Here is a 20,451-nt window from a genome sequence, read left to right as displayed (position 1 = left end):
TAAATTAAAACTCACGATATATTATCCTTGTTTGGGTCGACGATAACTCCATAGTTGGTGGGCATTAAAACATTTTAAGTATCTCCGCCTTAACTACAAAAGTGCGACGACTCATTGAAGGCAATATATTTTATAATAGTCTCTAGTTTGTTTTTCAGGGGTCCATACCATCGGAACACGTAATAGGCGTGGTCGTTTCTTGATTTAAGGCCGAACGAGCCTACCGCAACTGCTGCGGTCCGAAAATCGCCGTCTCAAAAATTTCACGCAATTACCATAAAAGAAAATGTTCGATAATTTCTACATAGACCAGAAAAAATATAATATAAGCACAATAATAAGCAAATAAATCACCAAAAAGAATAACCGAGCGCGGAAGTTAACGGGTTGTCACGGACGGTCGGCGCCGCGTTAATATTTACATATTAACACTCTAATTATTCATAATGATAATATATTATGTAGTGAAATTGCTGGTATTATTTACATTGAGTGATTTTCTTCTCGCTGATAATCGTAGTAGAAAACAATTTGGTTTTAATAATAACAATAACATATATACAAAATCAGACACATATTTATTATTCAATATAATATTATATATTCCAAATAATATTAAATATTGGTTTTCTAAAGGTCTCATAAAACTATTCTCAAGTATGGAAACTCTTTTTCAGAATGATATAAGACCACACTGGAGTACCTCAAGGATCCAATTTGGGTCCATTACTGTTTCTATTGCTCATTAATGACATAGAAACAGCAATGCATCATTAATTTTTTTATTATATGAAGATGACTTGAAATTTTTCAAGAAAGTGCAGTCGATTTCGGATTCCCTCGACCTGCAGGAGGATCTCTGTGTATGGAAGTGGGCTTGCTATAACCAATTGCCTTTCAGTGTAAAGTGTCACACTATTTAATTGTCAAGGTCGTCGATGCCGGCAAAATATTCCTATCATCTTGGCGGATATATTCTAGACAGGTCTTCTTTTACTAAGAATTTAGGTGTTTTGTTTCTGGTCACGATGGCCACAATTTTAATAAATAAAAATTATTAAAATGGAGACAATCTGACCTCACGATGAATCTGATTTTACTCATAAATTAAATTGACATTTTAGACTTAAAGTGCGGTTTCTAAAAGCGCAAATCATGTAGTTCTACAAGAAGACTTTATTCTTCACTTTATATTAAAGAGCTGTCAGGTTAATATCCTTGTTTTTTTGTATTTTTCGCCTTAAACCTCATCGTTTCCTGATTTATGGCAGGAATATTTAATTAAATAATATGAACCTTAATGAAATAAAATCATTAAAAAAAGTTTTAATTATCTGTATATTCTTCACAAGTCTCGAATCTATCCCGAAAATAGTTTTTTTAATACGTCATTTCAATATCGGAATATATTTTCATAAGTAGCAATATATTTATATTAGTGGAAATATAATTTATCTGGCAGATGCTAATTAAATTATATTACTTCAAATTTTCCATATGTAGTAATATGTACATTTTGATACCTTTACATGCGATGTATAAATCTTACAGTGAATATGTATTTTTCAGTGAGTGAGGATATATTTTCACTGGTAAAGTACGCTCGGGATAAGGATGCCGGTTTGTTATTGTGTGCGTGTACATGTATATGAGAGGGAGAAGCGATGTAGCGTGTACTTCGTTGTCTCGCTTTCTCTTTTAAGGACAGTCGCTGATTCGTCAACGCTGGTATTCGTCATTAAAGTGCAGTGTGGCACAGAAGTTCGATCTTCTCTAATGATTTATTTTAAATAATTTTGTGTTGATATTGGTTTAACCCAGATATGCCCACTGTCCATAATTGTAATCAAGGCTTCAAATATACACTAAGTTATTCGTTCTCTTACCCGTGGATTAAAATATTTTAATTATTTTTCCATTTTTCTTTCCCGATTTTATATCTTTTTGCTTTTGAAGAATAACTACAGACTTCATTATTTTTTTGACTAGTGAAAGATTTTGACTTTTGCAAATATTTAATTAATGACATCAATGTCTGGTTTCTTCGATTATATAATATATTTATAATTGCTTGTTGAAATTTCCAACTTAGCTCAGATGTATGTATGTTAAATAAATATATATTTTCTTTTAAAATAAAAAAATTGAATATTCTGAGTGAAATTGTTTTGAGCCACACAGTTCACGCACACAATAACAAACCGGAATCCTTATCCCGAGCGTACTCTAGATACATATATATTTTTACTAGCGAAAATATAATTTAATTGATAGGCGCTAGTGAAGTTATGTGCTGCTCTAAATTATCTATGTAACTCAATTTAAGAATTGCGAAACGTTTTTGCTATTCAAACCCAAACCTAACCCTAAGAAAGTTCTTATATACTATAGTTATAAAACTTGTATTATGTCAAGTCGAAAATATAAACTAAGCCAAATCATCTATCAAGAAATACAAAAGCCTAGTATCAAAACCAGACATATACATTTTTCATGTTTTTGAGTAAAATGACAACTATTATTAATTCACGGCACCTAAAATATTAAGTTCTAAAATTATTTTCAAAAAAATATCTAATAACTTATGCTAATTATTTTCTGTAAAAAAGCTTAAAGTGTTCCGATTTTAATTTAATTTTAATTTTAATTCGGCTTTTTTTGATCTGGATTTTGATGTCATCAAACAATCAACAGCAAAATATTTTTATTTTTCAATAAAGCAAAAATAAGAAAATGAGTTCAACTTTGAAAAAATATTAGATAGTCAATGTAATAAAAAAATAAAGAATATAAATAAGCTTTCCTCAATTGGAACACAGTGTTCATTTTCATCTTCTCATTGACAGTATTAATCACATTTTGATAGTCAAAAACATTAGTGAAGTACGATAGTGATGACACTCTTGACCAATGCTTTTCGTAATGTTTTTCTAAAAGAACTCTCACGTCATTTAATTTGAGTAAATTAAGTAAAATTCTTAGTTGAATTAATGGAAGATGATGAAACTTCCACTCTAGCGATGTTTAAAAATATTTTTGGCACACTTTGTAGAAGGACTCACCTCTAACATCCCATTTTTTCTTGCTATTTTATTTTAAATTAAAAATAACTTTGTTTTAACAAATTTAAAATGTCATTTTGAAGTTGGGTGAAGATATTTTGGTACACTATTTTTCCAGTTAAATGCATGGACGTCTCTCCCCAAAACATGAATCGTTCCATGTTACTTAAAAATGTTTTTGTACTATTTTAGATTTTTTTATCGAAGCAGACTTTTTTACTGGCAGATAGGAGTGTTAAGGTACACAAAAAATAATCTGTAGAGTAATTAAATTACCAGGCGATATTCTTCCAGCCATTTCAGACACAATGCAATTTTAATTGAATTGCGATTCTGTCCACTGCAATCATCTGCTATCAGTTGTAGCGTTTTGATGTAACGCAAATCAATTTGTTTCAATATGTAAAACAATGCACTTACAACTTTTTCTATATTCAATCTCTATCCATGTGAAAATATTTTAGGGGGCGCAGCCTTAGGGGTGGTTGCCCTCGCGGCCAATGAGACTCTTCAGTGAATCCTATTAGATTGTTTATTAAGTTAAAATTACAATTTTGACTATGGACGATTACCGCGTGAAGGTGTGCAGGTGATGATGTCTCAGGGCTCTGTGGCTGCGTGCGGCGAGTGTCAGGTGTGATCTTCAGGTCTGTCGGTGAGGGCGCGTGACTGGTTCCTCCGGATGGCTGCTGGTAGATCTTGGCTCTCTGGTCGTCTGCGTAGCTGGCTCTGCTGTCTGGGTGCCTCCGTCTCTTGTGGTGCCGTGGACCGTCTTGTCACAAAAGGGATTCTCTTAACGACCCGTGTTGTGTGGTCAAAATAAATCCTTCTTGTGCCATGATGTTTGTCTCATTGTTAATGAATGAACGTTTTTGGTCACGGTCATTAACAATGAGACAATCGCCCTTCTAAATGTGCCTAAATTTGTGGTCGCCACAAAGTGAACTTTTTCTTTGTCTAATCTCGAATGTGAAGAGCCTATTACTACTGCAAAGTTATAAATTTTGAACTGTCGTTAGTAATAGGCTGCTTGATTTTTTTTGCCAGTCAAGGGACAAAGTGATCGGGATTTTCATCTTGCAGTGATTGGTAAAATGCCTTCGCTCTTTTTTATGTGTCATTTTTGTTGCTATCAAAGTCTCCTTTCATCTGAATTTGATACATATTTCAGTTAATTCTAAATATTTCGCGTACTGTAATTTACGCTATTGTTTGGAATCCAAGTGAAGCAAAGTACAAAATCAACGCAATTTTTCTGTTTTCAATGATTTTTTAATAATTTAGCATTAAATAATAATGAAAAAATTGATTACCATTATTATTTAAAATTAAATCATTAAAATAATAATACAATCTATAACACATGATCTTTCGTTAAACTTTCGTTTTATTCCAAAAAACCACAACACTTTCGTGTCCACTCGAACACAGCTCACCGCGTGTGTCCACCGACATCGTCTTCATCACGCCATCGCACAGTTTTTGGTCATATTTTTTGTGGTCACAACATTAATAACACTAATTAGGAGCCGCGATGGTGTGTCTATTATGTTGTTGGATACAAACGCGTGATACATAACCATTCACGCCACATAAAAAAATACTATATTAATCTACGCGACCATTCGGTCGGTTTAAATCATCGCCTATTAATTTTACTAACCACTCAACGTGGACACTAGTTAAACGTCGATTACGTGAAGTTTTGTAAGAGCATAAACACGAATGTGTCAAAGATAATGAGAGTTGTTGTACTTGCACGATAAACGATTCCCATCGCAACTGTCTATTTATAATTTAACTAACTGTCGTTTTTAATCAACTTTTAAAATTAATCTGTTACGTTTAATATAATCGTCAATTGACTTCATTAAACATAAGCTATTTAAATTATGATGAAATATTGTAGTACATATCAGATTGATCTACATACATCTATCGCAAATAATTTGTTGCAGTTTTGTATTAAATACTCGTTAATATTATTTTAGTAAGCTATTTTACTAGTCATATGCCGTCCGGACGGCGGCTTCTGTCACGTACAGCCGTCATATTTGCGCGTGATCGAAAAAAGTGCCAAATAATCGCATTTTTTAAATTGCCATATTATTAAAATTACGCTACTGATAATTATAAAAGTTTGTATGGGCACTCACCAATACAATATCAATGAAAACTTTTCGGTCGTAAATATTCAATTTACGCAAAATCTTTGTCGGCTTTTGCAAAATGCCATTAGGCATAAAAATGATACTTAAGAATACGAACACCACATCTGTGACTATCCTAGAGTTGGTCGCCATCGATTCTAAACAAGAACTCGTTATGGTGTGACATTTATATTAACCGATCTAGAACAATACATAAGGATATTCGAAACGATTTTTTTTAACAAAATCAAGTACTTCTAATTATTTAATTTTATATGAAAAAATATAATAACGATTTCTGTTAGAAGAATATACTATCAAAAATATAATTAATCTCTTTTGGTGCCCTAAAATATTCAAAGATGTCAGTAAGAGTCTGTTGAAGTCCCCGATAAGCATGTGGTATTATAACTTGACCACGTAACCACGATGCAGCGCTCGACGTGCGTGTTAACCATAGGACGCCTACGCGCATACTGAAATTGAACCGAGCTACTCGTTCTATCTCAGTTTGCGAAAAACCATATCATTATCTCTCTCACTCTCGTCACTTAACACCCGAGAGAGCGAAAGGGGAAGTATCTCATAGCTCGTGCTCGAAAGAGCAGCTCCGACTTCGGTCCCTTTGACTCGGAAAATTTGCCGACAATGTTCGGTAGCACTCAAAGCTGGCCAAGTTGACTGAATTACCCCCACTTTACCTCCCGTTCTCGGTAACCTCGGACAACTTCCGAGAGATTTTGAGTGCTTTTTTTCAATAACGGTTAACCTTTCGAGTGTTTCAAAAAATTTAAATTACCTAGCTAAGCTCGTGTGCCGTATCATATCTAAAAATATCAATTTATAAAAAAAATAACAATTTATTTCTCTGATTTTTTATATCTAGCAAAAAATATTTTACTTTTATGTTTATTCATTTATAAATCAAACATATATTTTTATGTTATCGTCCCACCCACATAATATAAATTTCGATAAACAGTCATCAATGTTTGTTTGTCACGAAACCCATCTTTCATGTTCTAACCTTTAGTACACACAACACGAAACTACCCTCACCCAAATTAACTGCGGGGGATAAAAATATTATTTGTGGTCACACAATTTACGAACAAAGAGGGGTTGTAAAAACATATTTTTTAATTATTTTATTGTCATTCGGCCGACCCTTTAAGGACGAATCTCGTTCATTACGAAATGATAAACGACGAACCATTTTATGACTAATCGCGACCTCGGCCGTTCTCAATTATCGCTCAAAAGGGCTTCGTTCCCTTGATCGCATTCCGAGGACACTTCATAAAGTAGAGAACAACCCCCCACGTGCTAACCTGGGAATTGGCCACGTGTTTGATTCCACCGCAGTTCACCAATTTCGTTCTGCCCACGTACTGATGATGTTTTCCCTTAACGAATCGACAGCACGCCATCGATTGTTTGATTGTTTGTAAATTGTACGAGTTTAATTTGAACAGAAAGGCCATACAAAGGGTGAGAAACCGAAGATTTTGAAATAAATGAAGAAGTAGATTTTTATGAAAAGCATTATAACAATTTTAAATAATTAAAAATTAATATATTCTTAATATTATCAATATTAATATTTTAGTAACAGCGATTAGCGCAAGTGTTTAAAGGAACATTTGCAAGTGACCTTGATTTTCAAGTCTCCGATCGTCATGTGCGCTTACAGCGTGACGAATAAACTTGTTTTGCGTAGTTATAGCAGTTATTTTTATTACGCTTATAATTGCGACAAATTTTAGTTTTATTTCAATTGCAAACGTTTGTGAAATACGCTATTCGATATATTATAGTAACCTTTATCTTATCAATGATATATTTTCGACGTACTTTTTATTTTCTGGTATATGAACAAGTCACGAAAATATCAATTGTTGCAAATATTTTTTTATTTTTAGAACAGCACCTCTACTTAAACATTTCTTTCACTTAATATTTTAAATTTGTTTATTGTTGATATTACAATGTAATTTTATTGATGATAAAATTTTGCAAAGAGTGCTTTCTGATGTATGACACAATTAAGCGTATGTAGTATCGCCGTACATGTACGGTGGTCGATGGTGATGAATATTTTGCGACTAATTCAGTCAAAAGAGTTTCTACAATAATGTCCCATTTTAACGAAGAAACTATTAGTCAGTTAAAACGCATTATTACATGAGTTAATCTGTAAATAGTAGTTTAATTGATAAACCAACACATACATAAAATGGCTAATTCTTTATGAACATTAAATTAACAATCAATGTTCTTAATTAAATATCAATTACTCTATTGTCTATCACATTAATACAAAGTATATCGATCAAACGATTTTACTTTAAATTTGATCTCAAGTTTTTAACTGTAAAATTTCAATGTACTAATTTTCAAGCCATTAGGTTATTTTCTACAATATCTATGAGTTTATGTATTTTAATATTTTGCATCCATAATTTGTTTTTAATGATCTGAATTTTATCGCAAGTATCAATAATCAATTTTTTATTGAAGTTTTTTATTGTATTAATTTTTTATTACTGCTTTTCCATTTAATTTAATAATTAATATATTTTATTGGTAATTATATTATATTACCACCCTTGATTACGATTGTAAAATAAGGAATATCATGCATTAGTATCAGATAAGACAGGGTTTTTCAAACTATAATTGCCATGGAACGCTTTGCGAATTCTTGTTTACTTTGTAGAATAGATACAGAATTAAAATTAAAATAAATAACAAAAATAATTATTTATTTATTTAGTTCTTAATGACTTCATAATATTAAAAGGGTTGATCCTGTACCTGGACTATGTCTTTGTTGCAGTACGATAAGAAAATCCTGCTTTACATAAATACGTTGTAGTAAACGGAAATAAAACAATAAATTTTTTGACAAACTCGAATACTCTTCTAGAAAATTCATCGAAAATCAGTTAATAGCTGCTTTTTGTATTTGTGTTTTAAATTAAAGTAACTTATTAATTAATGAAGTAGGTTTTCAAAATCACTTGCCCTGAAAAAAAGCTTGATGGTTAATTGTCACAAGAAATGGATTTAAAACCCAGAAATTGTCCTCAGAAATTTTCTGATAATATTGCAAAATAGTTTTTTTACTTCTTGCTTTTTTATATAGGTACATAAGGTGGGCAAATAATTAAAATTAATCTATTGAAATGTGGAAATCTAAAATTATAATTTTCTCTCAAAGATGCAATTTTATTTCTTGCTTAAAAAAAATGTAATACTCTTTCCTTGTAATGATAATTTTATTTTATTACATTTTGTAAAAAAATATCGATCAGATACGCGAGATTTATTAACCATGAAGGATTTCTTAAAAACCTGAATTATTTTGTGCCTTAAAAAAGACCAATAACTCACATCAAAATTTATAAAGCCTATGAATAGCCATCTCACTTCAGTTAATTCACTACCCATTTTATCGCAAATTTTTTTAAGTACTCTGGATTGAAGTAGTCGTGATTTTACATAGTTTATCATTTTCCTGCTTCATCCATTACATTTTTTTTAATTTGTAGACTTTTTTGCCACTAGTGCTTCCTAATGCAAAATACAATAATGTTGGTGGCTCTTGTATCTATTCGCATACAACTCCATTCATTTCTTCCAACTTATCTCATGTTTTATAATGTAATCATTTATATAATTAAACATATATTATCCTGTGTTTTTTTTTATGTAGATATGCACTCATTAGTAATTTTTTTTCATTAATACAAATAATATTAGTACTTTTAGTGTCATCCACTGCAAAGTCATTAGTTCTTTTTCTGTCAGTATGTGAAAATTTTCTTTCCATCGACGTCCATTTCCTAAAAATTTGCAGATTTTGTGTGATTTTGATGTAGTTTATTTTAATATATTTAAAAAAAAGTGTTTCGATGTCTAGCGACAATCAATCTTTTAGTCTGGAAAATTATGCTGATATTTCTCGTTGAAATTGGCCAAGTACGTTTTTCTTAACACGTATAGCTCTGCATCAATTAATAATTTTCCTGGCATCATTTACGTCGCCTAATTATTTTTTCAATTTATATATGAAGTCCATTTTTTCTTCAGGATCAGATTTTATCCCAGACTACATTCTAAAAGGACACAAATGTGATATTTTGAACCCTCTTCGATTTATATTCAATTTAATTTTGCGATCTTCCTGTTTTCCAGAGTCGTGAAAATTTCTTAAAGTCACCCCGATTCATAAAAAGAGTGTCAAGTTTCACATTGATAATTACAGGCCAATAGCGTTGCTTTCAGCACCTGCAGAATTATTTGAGACTGTATTGCATAAATACATTTTTAATCACTGCAGGTGTATGCTTCTCAAGCAGAAAAATGGTTTCCGTCAATCTCGATCCGCTGTCACTAATCTTATGATTTTTTCTAACTTTGTTTCAAGATCATTGGACTCTGATGTACAATTGGACGTTATATACATAGATTTTGAAAAGGCATTAGATAAAGTTAGTCATGTTTTACTTGTGAAAAAATGATCTAATTTCGGGTTTTCTGAATGTTTCATAAACATATTCTAAAATTACTTGACCAATAGATATCAGTTCAAGAATAAAAACTCTTTCTCAGAACGATATAAGACTTCAACTGGAGTACCTCAAAGATCCAATTTGGGTCCATTGCTGTTTCTATTGTTCATTAATGACATAAAAACAGCAATGCATCATGCTAATTTTTTATTATATGCAGATGACTTGAAATTTTTTAGGAAAGTGCAGTCCGGAAGGTGGTTATATTTTTCGGTCGCGTCCACTGTTATTGCCTGTAAAGTCTAGATCTGAAGCACTTGCCAACTCTTCTCTGGCAAAGGCGGTTCGTCTGCTCAATACTGTGTATAGAGATATTTACATTTTGTGTTTTGGTTCAATTCGGTACAATGCATACCTGTTGAGGTGATTTGTGTTTGTTTTTTTATCTTATTTTCGTGTTTTTACTTATATGTGTATATGTGTGTGTGTGCGTAGATGAATTTGTATGTATGCATACGTATATATGTATTTTAAAATTGTAGTATATTTTATACTTTTGGCAATCGTGGCGCATTAGGTTAACCTGTCAAGTCCTGATGGTCATAGTTTTAATAAATAAATAAATAATTTAAAAAAAATCAATCTGTGTATATTTGATATTTTTTCGAAATTCATATTTGGATCTTGCAATAGCTTTTGATTAGATTTTTTAATAACGTCCCAGAAATAAAGCAAAGCAATGAAATTAAAATTTTAAATATTGTATAGCAATTGTGTTGCATCACTTTTATTTTCAAATGTCATATCTGGATCTTATGAAAAATTTTATGAAAGTTCGACTAACGTATCCTTGTTGAATATCTGTAACACTTTTTGTTCTTGTACTCTGTTTTAAAATCGCGTTTTAATGTGAGCGTTTTTTTTAATTCTTCCTAGCAAATGGTGGTAAAAAGAGAAAAGACGCGCTATGCTTTTAGCTGTTCCGAAAAAATTGCTCACTGCCGGATCCTGCTTGGGTGAGTGTATTTCACCTAAATTTAAACTATGATTATCACAGTTTACAAATAATGAAATTAAATTCCTAGCAAAATCAAATATATTGTTTGAATATGGGTTATTACCAACTTTATTTTACCGCCCCCTCAATCTTGCGCCTGGGCGCATATTTCTCCCTCCCTCCCCCCAACTGATTATTGTTGTTTTAAATACATGATTAGTAGTAGTTGATGTTGGTTTACTTGTTAGAAGTATTGTAAATAAAAAATGCTGTTCAAATCTTCAAGCCTGTCAAGTCTATAATCAGACGTCTAGGGGCATATGTCTGAATCGGACACGCCAATAGAAAAAGAAATGGGGTTAGAATTGCACTAGTACTTTTAAATGTGCCACCGCGACGTTTCCTTCTACCGTTGTTTATTGAAATTCCAATTTCCCATCTCGGAAGCCTCCGCACGTTTGGCAAACATCGTCATCCGCATTGCGCACGTACAAAAGAAATGGCGCGCGTGATCTACGATCGGTCTGCGGCCTCCGTATTGTTTCCTCTCGGATCCTCCGGCCGCGAGCTGCGATTTACGACGACACACGTCCGATTGTTTCGAGGGGGAACGCCGTGGCGAATCGTGATTGATTGGCATTAGCCGCCTGCTACCACGGCGGCCGTGAGAATCGCCAAATCGCGTGAGCTGCCCACCGACACGTCGACCGATGATAGCACCCGGCGACTGCTTCGAAGAATCGCTCCCGAGACCTTCTTTACTATTGCGACCGTTTTGATTGTATTCTCACGAGTGTGTGCTTTTAACGCGGTGGAAACTTGCGGAGGCATGATTCGCTGGAAAATTTTACGACCTACGATGGGTTTTAATTAGACCGACAAACGAGTGTTTAAATGCAATAGAATCGCTCGAGATTACTGATGGAATTGTGACGGGGCTACATTTAAACGCACCGATTTTGATATACTTTTGAATGAAATCTTTATAGTGACTAATATTTTATAGACAAAATATCGATTATTTTTTGTCATGTCTTCTGCCCTATTTTTACTAGAAAAATACTTATTTTTTTATGTAACTATTATAGTTGATTGAGATTTACTAGTTGTTTTTAAATACAATTATTATTAATGGATTCGAATGATAAAATAATAATATAATAAAATGTTTTATGATGATATTAATAATCAATTTAAAATATGAAAAATATTTTAACAAATTACAAAAAACAGCTGTCGGTCCTTCACTATCGTGAGGTACCGCAGCTAGTGGGTGTACAGATACCGGACGCGTTATAAATATTTTTTTGATTCGTTCTAAATTTTCAAAATTTTAATATTTTTTTGTTGAAATTATTGGTAAACGACAAATGGGCTATTCCGTTCAATTGGGTGATGCACTGTGATCTGAGCGGCCTAAATTATTTCTCCCCTCTAGTTGATTTCATAAGCGCTCTTAATCAAATATATAGTATTATAAGTGTTAAAAAATACATTATAGAAAAAATCTTTTTATTTTATTTTATTTTTAAAAAAAATTTTTCATGAAATATTTTGCCGATATAAACAGAAATGCTTACTGAAAAACTGACATATCAGAAGCTACGCCTGTAATAATATTTTTTGCATTATAAATATTATTGGATGCCACAGGTACAACTGAACATAGAGCTTTCCAGTTTGCTTAGAATACGCAGAAAATTTTCGGATTTCACTTTATGCCCACTAAAATAACTTTTAGACTATATATAAAATGTACGTAAATTCCGGTAATTTGTACGGCTTTGGCTGCTGTACTCTTTACGGTTTTGCTCTGGCCGCATTTTCAGAACTGCTACATGAATGGTCCATCACTTGTCCAATTTACGGCCTTTGTTTTTATTTTCACATCGCCAGAATCGAATCAACCCTTCCTTGTTAATCTTATCTTTAACATACAGATATCCATTCCAAGTATATTTTTCCTTGTCTTTTTGACCTAATATCCCTGAATTATCCATTTATGAATAATATAAACTATGGTAACTTAAATTAGTCTTTCTCAACAATGATCTGTAAATAACACATAAAATATAATATAACCTATATATGCATAAAAAGATACATACTTGTTTTTTACTGTATTGATTTTTTTTCCACCAAAAATACAATGACACTGTGATAAAGTGTTTTAAAACCACAACAAAAATACATTTAAAAGACGCAAAAAAAATTTTGCGAACATTTTCAGTCAGAATTTAAAAGTATACTGAGCATTAGTTTTGGGTTATTGGTATTGGTAATACCCTTATATATTTTAAAATAGATAACTGTAAAATATGCGGTTTTTGGAAATTCCGAAAGTTTGTTCTTACAGTAATTTTCAAGGCACTTGAAAAATACGCGTCACTAATTGGCTTCTTTTCCTGATGGTTTCTTTATCTTTAGCCCTTTGAGCGGTATCGCCGTACATGTACGGTGGTCGACCTTTCACCGGTTTGAGGACCCCAGATAGTTATATTTACACATATAACTGAAGATAACAGAAATAAAAATATTATTTTTATATACTTTAATGTAAATATTTTTTATAGAAAATAATTCCACTAAATTAAAAAGGTCAAAAAAAATAATGAGATATTTATTAAAAAAAATACAATTAAATATAAAAAAAATGTAAAATAAATTAACGAAATTTAATAATAGAAAAGTGTTCAAAAAAACTGATTTTTCTCTATAATTTACTATAAATGAAATATAAAATAATAATAAATAACAACAGAAGTAATTATGGAAAAATACGTAAAATTAACTCGCTCCCAGGTGTTAGCCTAAAAAAAGTTAAAAATTAGCGAATGTGTAAAAATTATCTCATTACTCAAAAAATTAATGGCAACATTTCTAAATTTAGCTTAAAATTTTTTAATATTTATTAATTGATTACCTTTATTAAAAAAAAAATTCGTACAATTCATTCCGAAATTCTGTTTTATCATCAATCAATTATTGCAATATTTACGCCAGGCACTCGGCATTACAATAAAATCCTCTCATATGTTGCATTTGCATGTGGAATAGTGAAAATGTATTCGACATTTTTTTTAAATTGTGAAGAATATTTTTTTTAATAAAACAAACTCTTCTTTGATCACACGGTAATGTCAACTTCGGCGCGCACACTTTGAACGTTTGGCATACGTCTAAAAATCCCCCTGAAATCTAACCATTACCATACCTCTTACCGTCCAATGCCCAATTCATATAAATAAATACATTTCATACTAGCATCCATCACTTATCATAACACAACTGTTCTGCTAAAATATAAATTATTAATGTCAATCAAGAAAATGCTAATAAAACGATTATAAATACTAATTTTAAATTATAAAAAAAAAACAGTTACATAATCAATAGATTAGATACACACTCTTCAAGTATTTCCTGTAAAATTAGGTACAATTCTTCGAAATATAATAATTTTAAAACATTAAATTAATTTATGCAACGTTTTTTAAAAATTAGTTAATATATTATATCATTGCCTTATTATTATTTTTGTTTTTCTTCAACTTATTTCACAACTTTTCTAAGCTTCTTATTTTTTATTTGCTCTATAAATACTTTTAGTATATTTACTATAATCTTAGTAAATGTCTACGTAATACATATTAAATTAATAACTATAATCGTGACATTAGTTATTGCTAACTCATGCGGAATTACTAAATATATAAATACATAAATTTTTGCAATTTTTTATTTATAATTTATTGATGTATTCTGTTAAATAAGCGAAGTATTATAATCTCAAATGTCGGAAGAATATAATAGTTCTAGCCAGATAAATAGTTTATTTTTAGTACTTAGCTTACTTTTTTTTTTTAAATAAATTCAGTCGTGAAAAAGCAGCTTCAACTTTACAAGTTTTTCCAGCGATCCCAGCGAGAATTAATCCCAAGGAAAAAATCATCCCTTTTTAGTGTGATTTGAGTATTGCTCGGATACCAGCGAAACAAGATCTCGGAGGCAATGAGTAGGTACATTCTTCGTGGCAATTTAGCATTTTTCCATTTGGACCTCCTGATCCTGTTCATCAGCGGGATCAAGCAGGAAGGTCTATAAAACGGCCATCGGCTGGGATGCTGCGCCGCGAAAATAGATAAATAAAAGCGGCAGCAGTAAATACGATCATCACAAAAGAGAGGAGGGAGAAGAAAAAAGAAACTTCGCATTTTCTTTTCCTTAATAGCTGCTCTTTCGCGCACAATGGTGCCGGGAGGCGGACACATAAAAAAGCCATAAAAATGAATTGGACCCCTCTTTTCCCCCTCGACTCCCAACACCCCTCGCCCAAATCATCTCGTGGGAGATAACCGCTGGTTAAGGTGTGTCTTAACCAGAGACCAAACATGCATATGTGTTTGTATATATATACATAAATATAAATAAATATGTAAACATACATAGTATGTATAAGATGGCCAATAACAATCAAACGTATTTTTGTGAATATATTTTTAATGATCAAATATAAAAACATAAAAATCAATATACTCACCTTACCAAATAAAAGCATGATTGAATCAAAAAATATTTTTTGGCTTATTCTGACTTTTTTATAACAAATCTGACTGGCCATTTACAATATCAATATTATTTCAAAAATAGATACATATACAATACATCAACTCAAACATGTTCTTATATATGTACATACATACATGTATATAGGACGGTATAGTGCTGTCCCTAACGTCTCAGACTAGTAACTCTGAGGTTGCGGGTTCGAGCCCTGGCAGTGGCACTCAAATTTTTATTTATAAAAATGCGCATTTATCAAAAACCGGCCCCAGCAGTGTTATCTATTGATTATAAATTATATTACACATAAATTTTTTTTTATATATTAATTTATTTATATTACACATTATTAATATAGTTGTTACCGATTCCCAGAATTTCAGTCTCTTGGTTATTACCCATCATCCAATTGCTGTCTTAATATGTAATATAGTCTAATAAAATTCTCACTAGTTTCTACCTGCGTCTTACTGGCTGCGAAGTCACAACAACAATAGAGCAATGGAAACATTTTCAAGACCTTCCGAGAAATCGAAGTTGCCTAATTTTTAAAGAAAAGCTCGCAACAAACTTTGTCAAATGCTTTTTTAAAGTCTGAATTTTGTCGCCGCCTGTGAAAGGCGCAATAGATTAGTGATCGTGGAATGTTGTATACAAAAACCGTGTTGTTGGTCAACTAGCGCTTACCAACAGTGCTTGTGGATTTTCGTACGTTTCCACAAATCAGGAGAGCCCTTTAATATAAAATCAGGGATGTAGTTCAGTCTTGTGGAATAACGCGATTAGAGATTTTCAAGCTCTCCATAACGATAGGGTTCTAAAGATGATTTTCCATAGATAAAATAGATATTCTTATAGCTTTTCAATGCAAATATTCTTTTAACGAATTAGTGTAGTATAATTGGGCTCAGTAGCGGAGTAATAGTTCGTAAACCATTAAGAGTTTTGCTACAGACAGGCGCTTAACCTTTATAGAAAAAAAAATATGGAAAATTAGCACCTGTCTCATCAATCTAACTTTCTATTTAGATACAAACATAAGTTTAAGATACGAACCGTCTGATTATTTTAATGATCTGCATCCATATAATTACTGTTGTGACACCTGTGAGAGCACCAAATGTTCGGTATAAAATCCGCGAAGAATTTACTCCCCGTTAGCCTTAGAAGTTTTATTCTTTTTTCTATAATATGCTATTTAAACCACTCGAGTTGAATTTATTAACTTTTTTTTACAAATAAATGCTGTTAATAAAAATTTTCCCTAGAAATAAAAGTCTATATAAGTATAAACTGAGATCGAGGTACCTAAATTTATATCACTAGACTATCTGCTATGAAACTATAAATTTGAAATTCAATCTCACGCAGAACTGAACCCTTGATATATATGTTCTTAATCTTCTCCAAAAATAATATACGCGCACAAAAATTGAATAAACCATTCGAACCACACACTCCCACCCAACCTGTCTCCCGTTCGCAATTGGCATTATTCATCACTGTAACAACTATGATTATCACACAAGAACATGTGTCCGCAACGGCGACCATAAATCATCCACAAAACGGGGAGCTATATAGTACAACGAAAAACAACCCCCAGCCCCCGAAAAAGCATTGTATGGCGTACGATTTTTATTATTCGGCGCGTTGCAAGTGTAAAATTGGCTTTCTTTTGTGCTCACGCATCCCTTACAAATTGCGGCCAATAACCGGTGCCTCTTCATAAATTATGGAAATACACTCACTCTACTATAAACCACCCCAAGATTATTTTATTTTTTATTTTTTTTTAATTCACCCCCTTCGTGGGCACGCAAGGGGTTAACAAAAGGCAAGACGTGTTGACATTTGATGCGTTCAAACAGCAATAGCAATAGTAATAATAATAGTGATTTTTCATTGGCCTCTTTGCTGAGGGTTCGACGGCATCAAAATGAAATATTAAACGAGGGGTATAAATTAAAACTGTTAAAGTTTACACCGACTGTGATTTCTGATTTACGATTCGGCTCGTTAAAACGATAATCACCGATTTTGGGCTGTCGGTTCTGTCGGATTATATAGCAGTGTCAAAATGGCGTGATACTGAAATAAAAATCACGGATTGTGTGTGAAAAAATCGCACAGTGAGTATATAAAACTATAATTGACATTTATGTAAAAGAAATATTTAGAATATAAAAATGGAAAGAATAATTTTATTCTACAGATATTTTCAGCATCGGATTTTTTATGGTTAATTTTCACGCCTGGTTTCAGAAACGATCGATTAATAATTCACCCACAATACTATCACCATGTTTTTTTAGGTGCAAACTCAGTTTCAAAGCTTCTTTGCTGTCTAACTATTGTCCTGATAATTTCTGATTATCTTAGAGAATCCATTCCTCATCTCTAATAATGAATCTCCTAAATAATGGTTACATACTGTTTTTAAGTACTAATGAAATACAGATTTCTATACGTTTCGTTTTTGTATTTCAATCAGTTCATCCTACAGTTCATCTTTACATCCGATGTATAAATGTTAAGACGAAAGTGTATTTTTTATTTTGTATATATAAATTTTGTATATTTCTATTTTCACTAGAAAATTCCAAATATATTTTTACAAGTTGATATATATTTCTACTAGCGAAAATATGATATATGTATAAAAATAAAAACCGACCTAAAAGGAAATCTAGAAAAAATAGTCTTGAATCTATTCCGAAAATATTTTTTTAATATGTCATTTCAGTAAAATCATATCGGAGTACATTTTCACCAGTAGATATATATTTTTACCAGTCAAAATATAAATCATCTGGCAGGTGCTAGTAAATTATTTATTTAAAACTATTTTATATGTAGTAATATACATATTTGCATACATCTGATGAATAAATGAGAGTGAATGTGTATTTTTTGGTAAAGTTATATTTTTCACTAGTAAAGTCCAAATACATTTTCACCAGTAGATATATATTTCTTTAAGCGAGAAAATAATTTAACTGATAGGCACTAATATACTGCTCTAAAAGGTCTATTAAGATCAATATGACAGTTATGAAACGCCCATATGCTGTTCAAACCCAAACCTAACCTAATGAAAGTTCTAAAACTATAATAAGTTTTAAAACCTAATGAAAGTTCAAAATACAAATTAAGACAAATCATCTCTCAGGGATAAATAAGCTAAAGAATAAGTACAGACATCGAATCTCACATATTGCTCTATGTTTTAAAAATATGATAGCTATCCTTACCGATAATACTCTGTACTTCTAATATAAAAAAAGCTTATTATAGTATATTCAAACCGAATTTTGATCAATAGGAGAGCGCAAAAACAATTATCACTTCTCAGAAGTCAAAAATTCACGTCAAAAGCAATAAAATCGTGTCGGAGCCGTCGCGGTGGGAACGATCGGTAACGATCGTTCCCACTGCGACGGCGACGGCATGATTTTATTGCTTTTGACGTGGATTTTTGACTTCTGAGAAGGGATAATTGTTTTTTGCGCTCTCCTATTGGTCAAAATTTGGTTTAGATGTACTTTATACGATTCTCACCCGTAATATTTTAATGCTTTTGACCTGAACTGGATATTCACTATATGACAACACTGAGCAGCAAAGAAAACACGACTTATTATTAGATAAATATTATGAGTAGATACTTTTAATATTTTTTAATGCCTAATTAAAATATTTCGCATATCAGAAAATATGTCACAACGATGGCTAATTTTTATATTTATTTTTAGCATAGATATGATTAACTCGCACATAATTTTTTTATTCAAGAAATTATATTACGATGTTAAAAATATATAAAATGCCATTTTTGTCATGAGGCCCGGATTCATTGTTTTCCCATGGCGCTGCATCCAGGTGTCCAAAAAGTTTGATTAGCTTCAAATATGTTTCTCATTCTTTTGTCCTTATGTTGTGCATGTTTTTTCATCAAAAAAATACTCGAATCAATGTTTTACAGTTCTCTGACTAACAGTACCTACATATGTGTACGAGAAAATGTATATCGTATTGAAAATCTAAAATTAGATAATTTTTTCACAAATAAATCGTGATTGAAATACAATACAATATTGAAACATTTAATGTAAAATTTGAAGAATTTAAATCAGTGTCTTTAGAAGAAATTCACAACATAATTTGTAAATTAAAAAAAGGAACTAGTACTGATGCATTGGATGTAAATGTAATTGAAAAAAAAGGGAGATATTACGAATTAAATTACATTATTTAGTAAATAAAGCACTCTCCGAAGGGAGAACATCTGATAATTTAAAACTTGCTACTATTAAACATATACTTTAAATATAATATAGTAAAATGGTTGAGGAAATGAGAGCAATAAACATGTTGCCTTGTATGGAAAAAGTAATGGAAGAAGTAGTAATCAAACTAATAAAGAATTTTATTATTTCTCAAGACATTCTGTGTGAACAACAATTGGAATTCAGAGAGAAACATTCCACTGAGATTGAATCATAATTAATGATAAATGATCGATTTTTGGCCAATGATACGAACAAAATGTATTGTCAATGTCACGTGTATTTAATAAAGCACTTTTTCAAGTTACTGTTTTGTCTCCTATGGTGTATTTCGGCTACTAAAAATACTATTGTGTTAACCGCTATCTATTTTCGTAAAGGATTATCTTTTATAACAGAACAAACTTCAGCTTTGTATTTAATTCGTGCGGCACTCTTTTATTTTCTTAGTTGATTGTTCTAATTCAACAAACACCTACTACTGTTTCTTACCTACTGACAATTTTAGAACCATGATTCGATACATCTTTCGTTTAGTTTGTAAGCAGTTTCTACTGCTTTATCACCCAGTTTGCACTTTCTATGGATGCAAAATTAATAATAAAACCGAATTCAATGTTATTAAAATACTGCACTTATATATGTATAATATTCTATAAATTATTACGCTTGGAAAAACAAATGTTGTCATAGAAACTAAAAAGGTAGCTTCCCATAGTTAAATAGCATTATTAACTGAAGAGGGATCGACACGGTTAAACGACTCTTTCACCTTTGAAGTAACGGAAAACCCTTCCGGGAGCTTCTCAGACATCACTATGAATCGGCCACACGCGAAGAAAAAAATAAATATCCCACTCACTTTACGATATA

This window comes from Plectrocnemia conspersa, unplaced genomic scaffold (genome assembly GCF_051122295.1).
Source record: "Plectrocnemia conspersa isolate PC_06_02 unplaced genomic scaffold, ASM5112229v1 ptg000011l, whole genome shotgun sequence".
NCBI classification, from domain to species: Eukaryota; Metazoa; Arthropoda; class Insecta; order Trichoptera; family Polycentropodidae; genus Plectrocnemia; species Plectrocnemia conspersa.
Note: the sequence above shows the minus strand (reverse complement) of the source record.